Source organism: Aquarana catesbeiana, linkage group LG04 (genome assembly GCF_042186555.1).
Source record: "Aquarana catesbeiana isolate 2022-GZ linkage group LG04, ASM4218655v1, whole genome shotgun sequence".
NCBI lineage: Eukaryota > Metazoa > Chordata > Amphibia > Anura > Ranidae > Aquarana > Aquarana catesbeiana.
In genome coordinates, this window is record NC_133327.1 from 446,441,784 (window position 1) to 446,460,100 (window position 18,317).

The window sequence follows — 18,317 nt, forward strand, 5'->3', positions numbered from 1 at the left end:
AATATATATATATATATATATATATATATATATATATATATATATATATATATATATATATAGTCAGTTTATAAGCAACTTTGCTGTTGCTCTTTTCCATCCCTTCTCAACAGCATGTTCTTTGTCAAATTAAATTCAGCTTCTTCTGGAAATAACTATGACGTTCTTTCAACAAAGGCACAATAACAATAACACCTTGCCCTTGATTATCCCTCAATAGGTGATACTTGATGTTGATGTGTTTGGTCCTAGGATTGTCCCTTTCTGATTGTGTAAGCTTTATACATCCCTGGTTGTCTTCAAAAATGGGAATTGGTTTTGACATGTCTACCCCAATGTCCACAAAAAGTTGAAGAATCCATATCGCTTCTTGACATGCGTATGCTGCTGCAATGTACTCTTCTTCAGTTTAGGATAGAGCGACAGTTGATTGCTTTCGATTAGACCTACTTATGGTTCCTTCCCCATACTGGAAGATGAATCCACTAGTGGATTTGTGGTCTGTGCAGTCCCTGGCCCAATCAGCATCCACATATCTGACCAGTTTTGGATTTGATGTTCATGGTAACCGTAACTTCATCTGAATTGTTTCTTTGAGGTACTGTATCACTCTTTTTACTGCGTTCCAGTCACGCTGATAGGGAGCTGAGATTTTCCTGCATAGTATGCCCACTGCTGTGGCTATCTCTGGTATTCTCACAGTGGCAACATATAGCAGCTTACCAATTGCTTTGCGATACATGTCATTGTTGGGTAGCACATTTTCTCCTTCACTGCTCTTTTGATAGCCTGGTTCCATAGGAGTTTTCACTTCCTTTGCATCTTGCATATGGAATTGTTCCAAGATTTCTGAGATTTTCTGAGACTGGTTGAGAATATACAGTATCTCACAAAAGTGAGTACACCTCTCACATTTTTATAAATATTTTATTATATCTTTTCATGTGACAACACTGAAGACATGACACTTTGCTACAATGTAAAGTAGTGAGTGTACAGCCTGTATAACAGTGTAAATTTGTTGTCCCCTCAAAATAACTCAACACATAGCCATTAATGTCTAAACCACTGGCAACAAAAGTGAGTATACCCCTAAGTGAAAATGTCCAAATTGGGCCCAAAGTGTCAATATTTTGTGCGGCCACCATTATTTTCCAGCACTGCCTTAACCCTTTTGGGCATGGAGTTCATCAGAACTTCACAGGTTGCCACTGGAGTCCTCTTCCACTCCTCCATGACGACATCATTAATCTGGTGGATGCTAAAGACCTGGTGGATGCTTAGAGACCTCCACCTTCCATTTGAGGATGTCCCACAGATGCTCAATAGGGTTTAGGTCTGGAGACATGGTTGGTCAGTACATCACCTATACCCTCAGCTTCTTTAGCAAGGCAGTGGTCATCTTGGAAGTATGTTTAGGGTCGTTATCATGTTGGAATGCAGCCCTGCCACCCAGTCTCCGAAGGGAGGGGATCATGCTTTGCTTCATGTATGTCACAGTACATGTTGGCATTCATGGTTCCCTCAATGAACTGTAGCTCCCCAGTGCCAGCAGCACTCATGCAGCCCCAAACCATGACACTCCCACCACCAAGCTTGACTGTAGACAAGAGACACTTGCCTTTGTACTCCTCACCTGGTTGCCACCACACAAGCTTGACACCATCTGAACCAAGTTTATCTTGTTCTCATCAGACCGCAGGACATGGTTCCAGTAATCCATGTCCTTAGTCTGCTTGTCTTCAACAAACTGTTTGCGGGCTTTCTGTGCATCATCTTTAGAAGAAGCTTCCTTTTCGGACAACAGCCATGCAGACCAGACAGCAATGCTGGCAGCACTCATACATCTATTTCTCAAGGACAACCTCTGGATATGACGCTGAGCACATGCACTCAACTTCTTTGGTCGACCATGGTGAGGCCTGTTCTGAGTGGAAGCTGTTCTGTTAAACCGCTGTATGGTCTTGGTCACCGTGCTGCAGCTCAGTTTCAGGGTCTTTTCACTCTTCTTATAGCCTAGGTCATCTTTATGTAGAGCAACAATTCTTTTTTTCAGATCCTCAAAGAGTTATTTGCCATGAGGTGCCATGTTGAACTTCCAGTGACCAGTATGAGAGAGTGAGAGCGATAACACCCAATATAACACACCTGCTCCCCATTCACACCTGAGATCTTGTAACACGAACGAATCACATGACACAGAGGAGGGAAAATGGCTAATTGAGCCCGATTTGGACATTTTCACTTAGGGGTGTACTCACTTTTGTTGCCAGCGGATTAGACATTAATGGCTGTGTGTTGAGTTATTTTGAGGGGACAGCAAATTTACACTCACTACTTTACATTGTAGCAAAGTGTCATTTCTTCAGTGTTGTCACATGAAAATATATTTCTGGGAGTAACCCTTGATAACTAGTCTGGCTTTGTATTTGTGGATATTTCCTTCTGCGTCTGACTTTACTTTGAAAGTCCACTTACTTCCTGTCGTTTTGTGATTAGGAGGGAGCTCTGTGAGTGTCCAGGTTTTACATTCTTGAAGTGACTTTAATTCTTCTTCTGCCACCTTTCTTAATTTATTGGCTTCATATTTTGGCAATTTTTCAATGTCTTTCCAGGATGTTGGTTCAAGTATGCTGTATGTTTTGACAGCATATGACAGCTTGTGAGGTGGTATCCCCTGTGTAGTCCGAGCGGATCTTCTGATTTCAGGCAGTTTGGCAGGATTTATTTATTTTATTTATTTCAGGTACTTATATAGCGCCATCAATTTACGCAGCGCTTTACATATACATTGTAAATTCACATCAGTCACTACCCTTAAGGAGCTTACAATCTAAGGTCCCTAACTCACATTCATACATACTAGGGACAATTTAGACAGGATCCAATTAACCTACCAGCATGTCTTTGGAGTGTGGGAGGAACCCAAGTACCTGGAGGAAACCCACGCAGGCACAGGGAGAATATGCAAACTCCAGGCAGGTAGTGTCATGGCTGGGATTCGAACCAGCGACCCTTATTACTGATCTGGTGGGGAACTTGGTTTAGACAATGTGAGTTCCACCTCTTGTTCTGACTCCTGCATAGGTTCGCTTTGGTCCACCTTTTCTTCTGGTTTGCTTGACATTTTCAAATCACAGCTTTCAGGGATTGGTGTTTCTGATGATGGGCTCTCATCAAAATAAACACTATGACTTATTGTCACTTTGTCAGCCTTTCAGTGTAGGAATATGTAACCCTTAGTTTGCTCACTGTAGACTATTAGAATGCCCTCTATGGCTCTTTTCTCCAGCTTGGATCGCTTTTCACTTGGAATATAGGTATATGGTTTATATCCAAATACTCTGATGTATGCCAGGCTTTATTCGTGCCACATTTCGAATGGAGTACTTTTAATGACTCTTAAGGGTAGTCTGTTCTGTAGGTAGGTTGGAGTCATGACTGCTTCTACCCAGTAATTGTGAGGTAGGTTGGCACCCAACAACATGCACCTGGCCATTTCTATGAAAGTACAATTTTTCCTTTCTACTACACTGTTTTGTTCAGGAGTTAATGGTGTGGTTGTCTGGTGTACTATTTCTTGTCTCTTCAGGTATGAGGCCACTTCTTTGCTTATATATTCTGTACCATTGTCGGTGCGTACTATTCCTGGCTTGCTTTGGGATTTGTTGCTAGTGGTACATTTATCTAATGAACCTGGAATATTTATCAATGAAAGTCAGTAGCTATCTGTTCCCACCCAACGTGGGAGTTTACATTGAACCGCATATGTCACTGTGTATGAGCTGCAGGGGGTGGGTAGTTTTTCTTTGAAATGCCTGTGGAAGAGGAGCACATGTGTTTTTTGCTTCAGTACAGCACTTGCATTTCATGAGCACTTTGCAAGGCGTTATTGTTAAATCTTCTGATAAGCCTCTCTTTATAATGTCCTGTATAGCTTCTGGACTTCTGTGCCCCAGCCGCCTGTGCCATAAGTAAATACATTTGCTTTGTAGGTTATTAGACACTATATTGGCTGCTGGTCTGTGGTGATGAGCCTGTACAGGTGATCATCCAGTTTTCCTTTTGTGAGGAATTGCTTATTATTGTGAATTATGCATTCATCACCTTGGAACTTAACTGTGAGACCGCTGTTTGCAAGACTTTTCACTGATAGAAGGCTGCCTTCTAGTTCTGAAACAAACAGCACTTTCTTTACAAGGATACTCTGTTTACCTTGTGGTGTAATGCAGTTCAGGAAGCCCTGGCTCAGGGCTGGACTGGGACAAAAATTTGGCCCTGGACTTCATCCACTTTTATTTTGCAAACACATACAAAAACAGCATATATACTGTTGGGGGGGTGGAGGACACAGGGGGACACAGTGGGGGGGGGGACACAAAGGGACAGTGTGGGGGTGGAGGACACAGGGGGACACCATGGGGGGGTGGAGGACACAGGAGGACACTGTGGGGGTGGAGGATACAGTGGGACACCGTGGGGGTTGGAGGACACAGGGGGACACAGTGGGGGGTGGAGGACACTGTGGGGTGTGGAGGACACAGGGAGACACCGTGGGGGGGTGGAGGACACCGTGGGGGGTGGAGAACACAGTGAAACACCATTGGGGTGAAGGACACAGAAAGACACATTGGGGGGTGGAGGACACAGGGAGAAACCATGGGGGTTGGAGGACACTGTGGTGTGTGGAGGACACAGGGGGACACCGTGAGGGGTGGAGGCCACCATGGGGTGTGGAGGACAAAGGGAGACACCGTGGGGGTGCAGGACAAAGTGGGACACAGTGGGGAGTGGAGGACACCTTGGGGGTGGAGGACACAGTGAGGGGTGTAGGACACAGTGGGATACCGTGGGGGTGGAGGACACAGGGGGACACCGTGGGGGTTGCAGGACACAGGGGGACACCGTGGGGGTTGCAGGACACAAGGGGACACAGTGGGGGTGGAGGACATGGGGGACACAATGGGGGGGTGGAGGACACTGTGGGGTGTGCAGGACACAGGGGGGCACGTGGGGGGTGGAGGACACCGTGGGGGTGGAGGACACAAGGGGACACTGTGGGGGGTGCAGGACAAAGTGGGACACAGTGGGGGGTGGAGGACACCATGGGGGGCAGAGGACACAGTGGGGGGTGTAGGACACAGTGGGATACCGTGGGGAATGGAGGACACAGGGGGACACAGTGGGGGGGTGGAGGACACAGGGAGACACAGTGAAGGGGTGGAGGACACTGTGGGGTGTGGAGGACACAGGGGAACCCCGGGGGGGTGGAGGACACAGGGGGACACAGTGGGGGGTGCAGGACTCAATGGGACACAGTGGGGGGTAGAGGACACCATGTGGGACACTGTGGGAGGTGGAGGACACAGGGGGACACCGTGGGGGGTGGAGGACACAGGGGACTCCATGGGAGTGAAGGACACAGTGGAGGGGAAGGACAGAGGGGGACACAGTGGGGGGTGGAGGACACAGGTGGACCCTGTGGGGGGTGGAGGACACAGTGGGGGTGGAGGACAGAGGGGGACCACATGGGGGTGGAGGACACAATGGGGGTTGGAGGACAGAGGGGGACAGCGTGGGGGGTGGAGGACACAGTGGGGGTGTGGAGGTCAGAGGGGGACAGCAGGGGGGGTGGAGGACACAGTGGGGAGTGGAGGACAGAGGGGGACAGCGTGGGGGGTGGAGGACAGAGGGGGACAGCGTGGGGGGAAACAGGAGAGTATCATGAGGCCTTGTGCGATCCTGTTGGGCCCGGGCCACCTACATCTGTGCTGGCTGCCTCTGCTCCCCCTCCCCAGTGATGGCGATAGTACACAGCCTCACTTGATGCCTGCAATAAGACCTGTCATGGCGCGCTGCTCTCTGCCAGCCCCTCCGCTCTTCTCATCCATCCCAGATGATGTCATGTACAAGCACCTGGGGTGGACAGGAAGGAAGGAGGGGCTGGCGGGGAACAGCATGCTGTGAGAGGTCCTATTGCAGCTGCTTCCAGTGCTAGTGTTGCAGATCCTGCCATGGAGCCCCCCAGTGCCCGATAGTACAGCAGTGCTCAAAGTAATGACTGAGCAAGGCTGTCATTTTAACCGACCCACTGAGCCATCGCCCCAGCGGGTAAACTCCCGGTAGTCCCAATGGCCAGTACATGCCTGCCCTGGCCTCTACCTTCTGAAGTGATGCTTTTCCCATTTGCTTGGAAAACTTTGTCTTTTGCACTGTAATCAATATTTGTGAAGAAGGTCTTGGCGCTAGTCATGTGGCTCGTCGCACCTGAGTCTATGCACCAGCCACGTGGCTTGCTGCTCTGTGTCCCTCCATGGTGTGTCTGCAGTTTCCTTTGTGGCTGCTTGGACTCTTTCTTTTGTGGATAACTCTAGCTTTCGCTGCACCTAAGTCTATGCACCAGCCTCATGGCTTGCTGCTCTGTGTTACTTCATGGTGTGTCTGCAGTTTCCTTTGTGGCTGCTTTGACTCTTTTCTTTGTAGATAACTCTAGCTTTCGCTGCTCAGCTTTCCAGTCCTTTTTTAAGTGACTGGTCCTTTTGCAGTGAAAATAGGATCTGCCTTCTTTGTTGTGCTTTGTGTATGGAAGAGCCCTGGGGCCATCATAAAAAAAAGAAACTGAATTCTGACTTTGAAACTCAGAATTCTGAGATTGAAATTCAAAATTGTAAGTTTAAAAAAAAAATACAGAATTCTGAGATTCAAAGTCAGAATTCTGAGTTTCAAAGTCAGAATTCTGAGATTAAAAGTCAGAATTCTGAGATTAAAAGTCAGAATTCTGGGTTTCAAAGTCAGAATTCTGAGTTTCAAAGTCAGAATTCTGAGATTCAAAGTCAGAATTCTGAGATTCAAAGTCAGAATTCTGAGTTTCAAAGTCAGAATTCTGAGTTTTAAAGTCAGAATTCTGAGTTTCAAAGTCAGAATTCTGAGTTTATAAATATAGTAGTCTATAGGAAGATTTTAGGACCAATGAGCAATAATGTAGTAACACCCACAGATCATCATTCTGCAGACATACATGTCTTCTGCTCTGTATATGGATATGTAAATCTATCTTAGTTACAACACACAGTATAGGGAAACAGGAAATGCTGGATTCTCTGGTTCCTCCTCTGCTGTCTTATCCTTCTCTGTCATCTGCTCCAACATAAAGAGCCATGCTGAAAACATGTGTATTGTGTGTGAGGGGGGGGGGGTGGGGACACAGCTTCCATAGATAACAGAACACAATGGCCAGCACAGCACAGCTCTGCACCCCAACTTGTAGGAAACAGTGCACTTTTGCCCCTACATGAGGGAATTGTGAATGGCTAGAAAGCAGCAGGACAATGTGTGTCTATGTTCATAACGGATTGATCATAGCAATTACTTGTCTGGACTAATAGAGATGTTTCACATACAATTAACCTCATATTAAACCTAAAAGCAAATGCACACCACTACTGAGAGATAGTGTAGTGAGTAGAGCAGCAGACTTATATTGGTGAAGTTGTTGGTTCTAGTCCAGGTGAGGGCATTTTTTTTATACATATATATTTTAAAATATGAGATAGTGAGGGCTTAAATTGTATTTTATCAATATATCCAAAATTGATTTCAAGGTATATTAACAAAGACATACTGATATATTGAGCACACAAAGTTGTAGTATATGCTGCCTACTATAAATTAGAGAGTAGAGATTTCAAAGAAAAAACTGTGTATTTATTATTAGGGTGATCAGATGGGATCATTAGGGTGTCATCTTCAGTTTCCCCCGGGGGCAGTTCACAATTTCAAGAGACTGGTCATAACAAATCGATCATAAATCACTCGTCTGGGTTAATATAGTTGTTTCACAGATAATGAACCACATATTAAACATTAAGAAAGCAACAATTAAGAACCTTTAAGTGATAGTATAGTGGGTAAAGTACCAGGCTTATAGTGTTGAAAGTTCTGGTTCTTATCCAATTCAGAGCATGTTTTTTAATTATATATATTTTCAATATATTGATTTTATATTAAACTTATTTTAAACTATAAGTTACTGAGAACTTAAATTGTATTTTATTGATATATCCAAATTGATTTCAAGGCATATTAACAAAGGCATATTGATAAAATTGTTGTATAAACTGACTAATATAAATTAGAGAGTAGGGATTTTTTTTACAAATCGGTGCATATATTGGGATGATTTTGGTGACATGGGGCCAGTTCTCAATTTCAGGAGATTGTCCCTGGAAGCTGCATGATAGCCATCATATCTCATAACTCAACCACCGATGCAGGGGCATTTTTCCATCCAGTGACACCACCGATGCAGGGTCATTTTTTCCATCCAGTGACACCACCGATGCAGGGTCATTTTTTTCCATCCGGTGACACCACCGATGCAGGGCGATTTTTTTCCATCCAATGACACCACCGATGCAGGGCCATTTTTTTCCATCCAATGACATCACCGATACAGGGCCATTTTTTTCCATCCAATTACACCACCGATGCAGGGTCATTTTTCTTCTTCACTACTGTTAGCCCCTTATGTGTGCTCCAGTTTTAAACTCTAAGACCCCTTTCACACGAGCTGCCTATAGCGTCCGTGGTAAAATGCAGCTATATTTATTGGCGTTTTACCGTTGGTTTAGTGACGCATTTCGGCCGCTAGCGGGGCACTTTTACCCCCCGCTAGCGGCCGAGAAAGGGTTAAAACCGCCCGCAATGCACCGCAATAGCGGCGTTTTGCCGGCGGTATCCCAGCGCTGCCCCATTGATTTCAATGGGGAGCAGCGGTGGAGGAGCGGTAAACACATCGCTCCAAAGAAGCTGCTGACAGGACTTTTTTTCCTGTCCTGCCAGCGCAGCGCTCCGGTGTGAAAGTCCTTGGGTAGAGTAATGTGAAGCCCTCGGGTAGAGTAATGTGAAGTCCTCAGACTTTCACACTGGAGACAATGCTGCAGCTGTTTGAGGGCAGATTTCAGGCGCTATTTTTAACGCTATAGCGCCTGCAAAACGCCCTCAGTGTGAAAGGGGTCTTACATACTACAAATATATATATATATATATATATATACACAGATACAGTATTTTGCTCTGCATGCCACTATTTTCCCAGAATCCCCACCTGAGAGGGGGGAGGGGCACAGTAACCAGTGTATATAATGGCAGTGCAGGCCATGATCTGTATGTACTGGCTGTGTCAGGGCAGAGATTAAACACATTGTAGTGTCAGGGCAGTGAGCAGAGTGTAATAGCAGTTCTGTCCAATCAGCAGTATATGAGGCAATGCCGACATCCCAAGTCTCCCATAATTGATGGCGGGGCTCACAGACACCCGCGAGTGCAGCACCATCTCCCGGCTGTCAACCACAACAGCTCAAGCCACCCCTCCTTCACACTTCACATTACTCTACCCGAGGGCTTCACATTACTCTACCCAAGGACTTTCACACCGGAGCGCTGCGCTGGCAGGACAGGAAAAAAAGTCCTGTCAGCAGATTCTTTGGAGCGATGTGTTTACCGCTCCTCCACCGCTGCTCCCCATTGAAATTAATGGGGCAGTGCTGGGATACCGCCGGCAAAACGCCGCTATTGTGGTGCATTGCGGGCGGTTTTAACCCTTTCTCGCCCGCTAGCGGGGGGTAAAATTGCCCCGCTAGCGGCCGAAATGCGCCACTAATCCGACGGTAAAACGCCGATAAAAATAGCTGCGTTTTACCGCGGACGTTATAGGCAGCACGGTGTGAAAGGGGTCTTAGAGTTTAAAACTGGAGCACACATAAGGAGCTAACAGTAGTGAAGAAGAAAAATGACCCTGCATCGGTGATGTAATTGGATGGAAAAAAATGGCCATGCATCGGTGGTGTCATTGGATGGAAAAAAATGGCCCTGCATCGGTGGTGTCATTGGATGGAAAAAAATCACCCTGCATCGGTGGTATCATTGGATGGAAAAAAATGACCCTGCATCGGTGGTGTCACTGGATGGAAAAAAATGACCCTGCATCGGTGGCGTCACTAGATGGAAACAAAATGACCCTGCATCGGTGGTGTCACTGGATGGAAAAAATGACCCTGCATCGGTGGTGTCACTGGATGGAAAAATGCCCCTGCATCGGTGGTGTCACTGGATGGAAAAATGCCCCTGCATCGGTGGTTGAGATATGAGATATGATGGTTATCATGCAGCTTCCAGGGACAATCTCCTGAAATTGAGAACTGGCCCCATGTCACCAAAATCATCCCAATATATGCACTGATTTGTAAAAAAAATCCCTACTCTCTAATTTATATTAGTCAGTTTATACAACAATTTTATCAATATGCCTTTGTTAATATGCCTTGAAATCAATTTGGATATATCAATAAAATACAATTTAAGTTCTCAGTAACTTATAGTTTAAAATAAGTTTAATATAAAATCAATATATTGAAAATATATATATAATTAAAAAACATGCTCTGAATTGGATAAGAACCAGAAGTTTCAACACTATAAGCCTGGTACTCTGCCCACTATGCTATCACTTAAAGGGTCTTAATTGTTGCTTTCTTAATGTTTAATATGTGATTCATTATCTGTGAAACAACTATATTAATCCAGACGAGTGATTTATGATCGATTTGTTATGACCAGTCTCTTGAAATTGTGAACTGCCCCTGGGGAAACTGAAGATGACACCCTAATGATCCCATCTGCTCACCCTAATAATAAATACACAGTTTTTTCTTTGAATACTCTACTCTCTAATTTATAGTAGGCAGCATATACTACAACTTTGTGTGCTCAATATATCAGTATTTCTTTGTTGATATACCTTGAAATCAATTTTGGATATATTGATAAATTACAATTTAAGCCCTCACTATCTCATATTTTAAAATATATATGTATAAAAAAATGCCCTCAGCTGGACTAGAACACACAACTTCACCAATATAAGTCTGCTGTGCTAACCACTACACTATCTCTCAGTAGTGGTTTGTATTTGCTTTTATGTTTAATATGAGGTTAATTGTATGTGAAACATCTCTCTTAGTCCAGACAAGTAATTGCTATGATCAATCCGTTATGAACATAGACACACATTATCCTGCTGCTTTCTAGCCATTCACAATTCCCTCGTGTAGGGGCAAAAGTGCAATGTTTCCTACAAGTTGGGGTGCAGAGCTGTGCTGTGCTGGCCATTATGTTCTGTTATCTATGGAAGCTGTGCCCCCCCCCCTCACACACAATACACATGTTTTCAGCATGGCTCATTATGTTGGAGCAGATGACAGAGAAGGATAAGACAGCAGAGGAACCAGAGAATCCAGCACTATAGGGAACTATACTGTGTGCTGTAACTAAGATAGATTTACATATCCATATACAGAGCAGAAGACATGTATGTCTGCAGAATGATGATCTGTGGGTGTTACTACATTATTGGTCCTAAAATCTTCCTATAGACTACTGTATTTATAAACTCAGAATTCTGACTTTGAAACTCAGAATTCTGACTTTGAAACTCAGAATTCTGACTTTGAAACTCAGAATTCTGACTTTTAATCTCAGAATTCTGACTTTGAATCTCAGAATTCTGACTTTGAAACCCAGACTTCTGACTTTTAATCTCAGAATTCTGACTTTAAATCTCAGAATTCTGACTTTAAATCTCAGAATTCTGACTTTGAAACTCAGAATTCTGACTTTGAAACTCAGAATTCTGACTTTTAATCTCAGAATTCTGACTTTGAAACTCACTGACTTTTAATCTCAGAATTCTGACTTTTAATCTCAGAATTCTGACTTTGAAACTCACTGACTTTTAATCTCAGAATTCTGACTTTGAAACTCAGAATTCTGACTTTTAATCTCAGAATTCTGACTTTGAAACTCAGAATTCTGACTTTGAATCTCAGAATTCTGTATTTTTTTTTAAACTTACAATTCTGAATTTCAATCTCAGAATTCTGAGTTTCAAAGTCAGAATTCAGTTTTTTTTTATGATGGCCCCAGGGCTCTTCCATATTTGTGCCTTTGTACTGTACATCATAAGAGCTTTGTCATCATATTGCGTATTTTCTTTCCTACAGGGACTGCAGAACTGGGCTGTTGTAAGAATACACAGTTACATAGTTAGTAAGGTTGAATTAAAACACCAGTCTATCAAGTTCAACCTAAGTGTGCGTGTGCATGTGTGTGTATTGCTACCATTTTCAATATCTCTGTACACTGTGTTTGCTAAGGAACACATCTAAAAGTTTTTTTTTATTTATCTACACTCTCCACTGACACCACCATTTGTGGAAAAGAGTTCCACAACCTTACCGCTCTAACATAAAGAACCACTTACATAGTTTAAGATGGAATCACTACTCATTAAGCTTCATTGTGTGGCCAGTTGTCTTCTTTAGAGACCTTAGGATACATAGTTTCCTACAAAATAAAGATTTGTATATTGTGATTAAATCCCCTAAACATTTCTTCTCCAGAAAGCTTAATTTTATTGTTTGTAGTTGTTACTCATAACAGAGGTCCTCCAGCCCCATTATTAGCTTTGCTGCCCTTTTCTGGACACTCCCCATTTCCAGCACCTTCTTCCTGAGGATCAGTGACTAGATACTCAAAATATGGTTGAATCAGAATACAGCACACTGTGGCCAATAAGAGGAAAAATAAGAGACCCAAGGTGTAGCCGCATTGTCTGGACAACAAGACACTGAATGCCATGACCTCTAGGGTCGGCAGAGGTATGCTGGGAAGTGACCTGTTCAATGTGGGACACAGCAGTGGAAAAGCTGGCCGAACTTCCGGTTCCGGCGCCGCATGGAGTAGCTGCTCTCCTCATCAGCTCCCGCAGCTCGACTCCAAAATCTGCTTATAAAGCCGGCAAACCCGCTAAAAACACCGGCACTCACCCCACGCCATCCCCGGTCACAGGATGGACCGATTCGTTGAAAAAAACGGCTCGCGATCGTACGCGGCCGCGGCGGCGTGGACCCTACAGCCGCAAATCGAGGCCCCGGCTTCGGCCTGCACAGAGCCTCAGAGGCGGCTCTAGACTTTGTGAGGCCTTAGGCAAAACTTAGACATGAGGCCCTACTCACTCCCATAATGGGAAAAAAAAAGAAAGATGGAAGGAAAGAAAGATGGAAGGAAAGAAAGATGGAAAGAAAGATGGAAGAAAAGATGGAAAGAAAGAAAGAAAGAAAGAAAGAAAGAAAGAAAGAAAGAAAGAAAGAAAGAAAGAAAGAAAGAAAGAAAGAAAGATGGAAGGAAAGAAAGAAAGAAAGAAAGATGGAAGGAAAGAAATAAAGATAGATATTTCTCTCTCTCTCTCTCAGGCCTTGCAGTCATAGGGGCCTCGCACAGCTGGCTAGTTTACCTAATTAGATGGAAGGAAAGAAAAAAAGATAGATAGATAGATAGATAGATAGATAGATAGATAGAAAGAAAGATGGAAAGAAAGAAAGAAAGAAAGAAAGAAAGAAAGAAAGAAAGAAAGAAAGAAAGAAAGAAAGAAAGAAAGAAAGAAAGAAAGAAAAGAAAGATGGAAAGAAAGAAAGAAAGAAAGAAAGAAAGAAAGAAAGAAAGAAAGAAAGAAAGAAAGAAAGAAAGAAAGAAAGAAAGAAAGAAAGATAGATGGAAGGAAAGAAATAAAGATAGATAGATAGATAGATAGATAGATAGATAGATAGATAGATAGATAGATAGATAGATAGAAGGAAAGAAAGAAAGAAAGAAAGAAAGAAAGAAAGAAAGAAAGAAAGAAAGAAAGAAAGAAAGAAAGAAAGAAAGATGGAAGGAAAGATGGAAGGAAAGAAAGATGGAAAGAAAGAAAGAAAGAAAGAAAGAAAGAAAGAAAGAAAGAAAGAAAGAAAGAAAGATAGATAGATAGATAGATAGATAGATAGATAGATAGATAGATAGATAGATAGATAGATAGATAGACGGAAAGAAAGAAAGAGAAGGGGATGGAGACGGAAGGGAAGGAAGAGCATCCCCTACATCAGTGTACTCACTGGGAGGCAGGAGGGACTGGATGGATGGATGGATCAGACTCCCCTTGTCCTTTTCTCTTTGCTGGGCTTCAGCTTGAATCTTCCCGCCCACACATCCCCTTCTCTAAGGCAGAACAGAGAACACTGCTGAGGAGAGTGGGCGAGGCAGACACAGGAGGAGAGGGCGGGAGGAGGAGGGGCAGAAGCTCTCTCTCCTCTTCTGTCTGGCTGTGCGGGCAGCAGGGGGAGGGGAGAGATCTGTCAGAGCTCTACTGAGCGGCTCTCCCTCCCTGTCTGTGATCCGGAGCTCTGATCACACGGCTCACTTGCAGCCTGTTATCTCTCCCTATAGCAGAGTGAGGGGATACAGGACTGTGTGATGGCGGAGATCTCTGCTGCTGGAAGGGGCGGCTCTCTAATTAGGTAAACTAGCCAACTGTGCGAGGCCCCTATGACTGCAAGGCCTGAGAGAGAGAGAGAGAGAAAGAAAGAAAGAAAGAAAGAAAGAAAGAAAGAAAGAAAGAAAGATAGATAGATAGATAGATAGATAGATAGATAGATAGATAGATAGATAGATAGATAGATAGATAGAAGGAAAGAAAGAAAGAAAGAAAGAAAGAAAGAAAGAAAGAAAGAAAGAAAGAAAGAAAGATAGATAGATAGATAGATAGATAGATAGATAGATAGATAGATAGATAGATAGACGGAAAGAAAGAAAGAGAAGGGGATGGAGACGGAAGGGAAGGAAGAGCATCCCCTACATCAGTGTACTCACTGGGAGGCAGGAGGGACTGGATGGATGGATGGATCAGACTCCCCTTGTCCTTTTCTCTTTGCTGGGCTTCAGCTTGAATCTTCCCGCCCACACATCCCCTTCTCTAAGGCAGAACAGAGAACACTGCTGAGGAGAGTGGGCGAGGCAGACACAGGAGGAGAGGGCGGGAGGAGGAGGGGCAGAAGCTCTCTCTCCTCTTCTGTCTGGCTGTGCGGGCAGCAGGGGGAGGGGAGAGATCTGTCAGAGCTCTACTGAGCGGCTCTCCCTCCCTGTCTGTGATCCGGAGCTCTGATCACACGGCTCACTTGCAGCCTGTTATCTCTCCCTATAGCAGAGTGAGGGGATACAGGACTGTGTGATGGCGGAGATCTCTGCTGCTGGAAGGGGCGGCTCTCTAATTAGGTAAACTAGCCAACTGTGCGAGGCCCCTATGACTGCAAGGCCTGAGAGAGAGAGAGAGAGAAAGAAAGAAAGAAAGAAAGAAAGAAAGATAGATAGATAGATAGATAGATAGATAGATAGATAGATAGATAGATAGATAGATAGATAGATAGAAGGAAAGAAAGAAAGAAAGAAAGAAAGAAAGAAAGAAAGAAAGAAAGAAAGAAAGAAAGAAAGATAGATAGATAGATAGATAGATAGATAGATAGATAGATAGATAGATAGATAGATAGATAGATAGATAGATAGATAGAAGATAGATAGATAGATAGATAGATAGATAGATAGATAGATAGATAGAAGGAAAGAAAGAAAGAGAAGGGGATGGAGACGGAAGGGAAAGAAGAGCATCCCCTACATCAGTGTACTCACTGGGACGCAGGAGGGACTGGATGGATGAATGGATGGATGGATGGATCAGACTCCCCTTGTCCTTTTCTCTTTGCTGGGCTTCAGCTTGAATCTTCCCGCCCACACATCCCCTTCTCTAAGGCAGAACAGAGAACACTGCTGAGGAGAGTGGGCGAGGCAGACACAGGAGGAGAGGGTGGGAGGAGGAGGGGCAGAAGCTCTCTCTCCTCTTCTGTCTGGCTGTGCGGGCAGCAGGGGGAGGGGGGAGATCTGTCAGAGCTCTACTGAGCGGCTCTCCCTCCCTGTCTGTGATCCAGAGCTCCGATCACACGGCTCACTCCCAGCCTGTTATCTCTCCCTATAGCAGAGTGAGGGGATACAGGACTGTGTGATGGCGGAGATCTCTGCTGCTGGAAGGGGCGGCTCTCTAATTAGGTAAACTAGCCAGCTGTGCGAGGCCCCTATGACTGCGAGGCCTGAGGCCACCGCCTATTTCGCCTAATTAGAGAGCCGCCTCTGCGGAGCCTCCCACAGAGTCAGAGCCTGACATGGAGGTAAGCGGCGCTGCGGCCCCCTCCCCATCTGCTGATGCTACTTCACAACCTACAAGCACATCCAGCACATCCAGTACAGAAAGGATAGCACAGGCTGTGGCAGCCCTCCTCTCCCCAATGATAACAGCCTCGGTGGAGAAGGCTGTCAGCGCAGGCATGCAACAGCTCCAGGCCCAACTAGGGGAACATGCCTCCAGGCTGAATGAAACTGAGCACCGCATAGCTAATATTGAGGAAGAACTATACCACTCTCAATCCTCAGTGCAGGCCCAAAATAAAACCAACAAATATATTCTTGAAAAGCTGGACGATCTGGAAAATAGATCCAGAAGGAGCAATCTGCGATTTGTGGGCATCCCAGAATCGCTGCAACCCTCAGCTCTCACAGACCTATGCACCAGACGTATTCCTGAAGCACTAGGCCTGCCAGCTCCCTGCACAGTAGAACGGGCACATCGCATGGGAACCTTCAACTCAGATCGCAAATCGCCCCATCCCATAATCGCAAAATACCTCAATTACTCGGATAAAGCTTACATCCTGCAAAAATTCAGGCAATCTAGATCTCTTCAAATAGACGGCATGAAAATCCTGATTTTCGCAGTTTACTCTATTGAAGTGTCCCAAAAGAGGAAAGCTTTTCAACAGGTTTGCTCGGAGCTGCATCATCAACAACTCAAATTCACTTTGGCTTTTCCAGCTACCCTCCGACTTAAAGCCCCAAATGGCGACCAACTCTCCTTCCATGACTCAAAAGAAGCTGAGGCTTTCCTACGATCGCTACACTCAGGCCCCAACCTCAGCCCCTCTCCTAGAGCGGCTCCTGTCAACCGTGCTCTAGACCAAAGGAGCCCACGCAAAGACTCTCCAAAACGGTTCAGAGCTTCGGCACCGGACCAACACCGCTCCACACCTCACTGAGGACCACAAGCACGGTCCCTCATTGCTACTCCATACTGCCTCGCCTCTACGGCTATGGTGGTCTAACTCTTAACGGGATATCCTACTCAAAAGACGAAGTTAAAAATTTTTTCTCTCAAGCTTGTTCTCTCTTCCTCACCAGGCAATTCAGCTACTGGTAGGCCAAGCAGTTCTCTTTTGTTTTTTTTGACATACTGTTTACATTTTGCTAACTGGTAAACTTGATTTTGTTATAACTAAGGTGCTGACTCTCTCCCCTGGCTCTCCTGTGTAACCAACTCCTCCGTCAATTATTGCACAACCCAAGCTGCCAATGCTCTTCACCCCCTTAAATACGGGTTCTCAAATACAGCAGTCTCTGGGTCTTGCGATGGGAGTTGGCCTACACAGTCGACTCCATGCGGAAAAAAGCGAAGTTTATTGATTATGTTTTATTGTTTCTCTCTTCTACCCCCTTCCTTCTACACCCCTCCCTGTACTACGCACCCCCATCTTATGGTACACACGCCCTTAGCGGTCATACAAACCCTCGTTCAGACAAAACAATCCCCTCTAGAACCCAGCCTACTTTCACATCACACCACCACCTATTAACAGGTGAAAATCATACAATATCTTCACATATCCTCCCAGTGACCCCTCCTATATGAAACTAATCTCCTGGAATGTTAAAGGGCTTCGTTCACCCAATAAGAGAATGAAAATCCTCCGTCACCTTAAAAGACTCAAAACCGACATTGCCCTACTCCAAGAAACCCACCTCTCCACCTCTGACTTCCACCGAATGAAAAAATTAGGCACAGTACTAGGCTCAGATTCCAATGGACGCAAAGCAGGATTCCTGATACTCATTCACAAAAACCTGCCATGTGAGGTCCTATCTATCAAAGCAGACGCACAGGGTCACCTTATTTCAGCCCACATCAAATTAGGAACCAAGGAAATGATAATCTCAAACATCTATGTGCCCAATAACCCCACAAAACAATTTTATAGTGAACTTTCAACATGGCTCCTTAGCGACCCGACTCTCCCACATATAGCGGGCGGAGACTTTAACTCCACAGCTCACTCAATAGATGACAGATCCACTTCTAAGCACACATATCTCCCCTCAGATCTCGATTCACAAACTTTACTAGCCTCAACGATGGAATCCCTCCACCTACACGACATTTGGCGACTCCGGCACCCAGCTGACAGAGAATTTACTTTTTACTCCAATCCCCACAACGTCTTCACCAGAATTGACTATCTCTTCTGCTCAGACGACCTTCTACCACTGATATCCGACGCGGACATCCACGA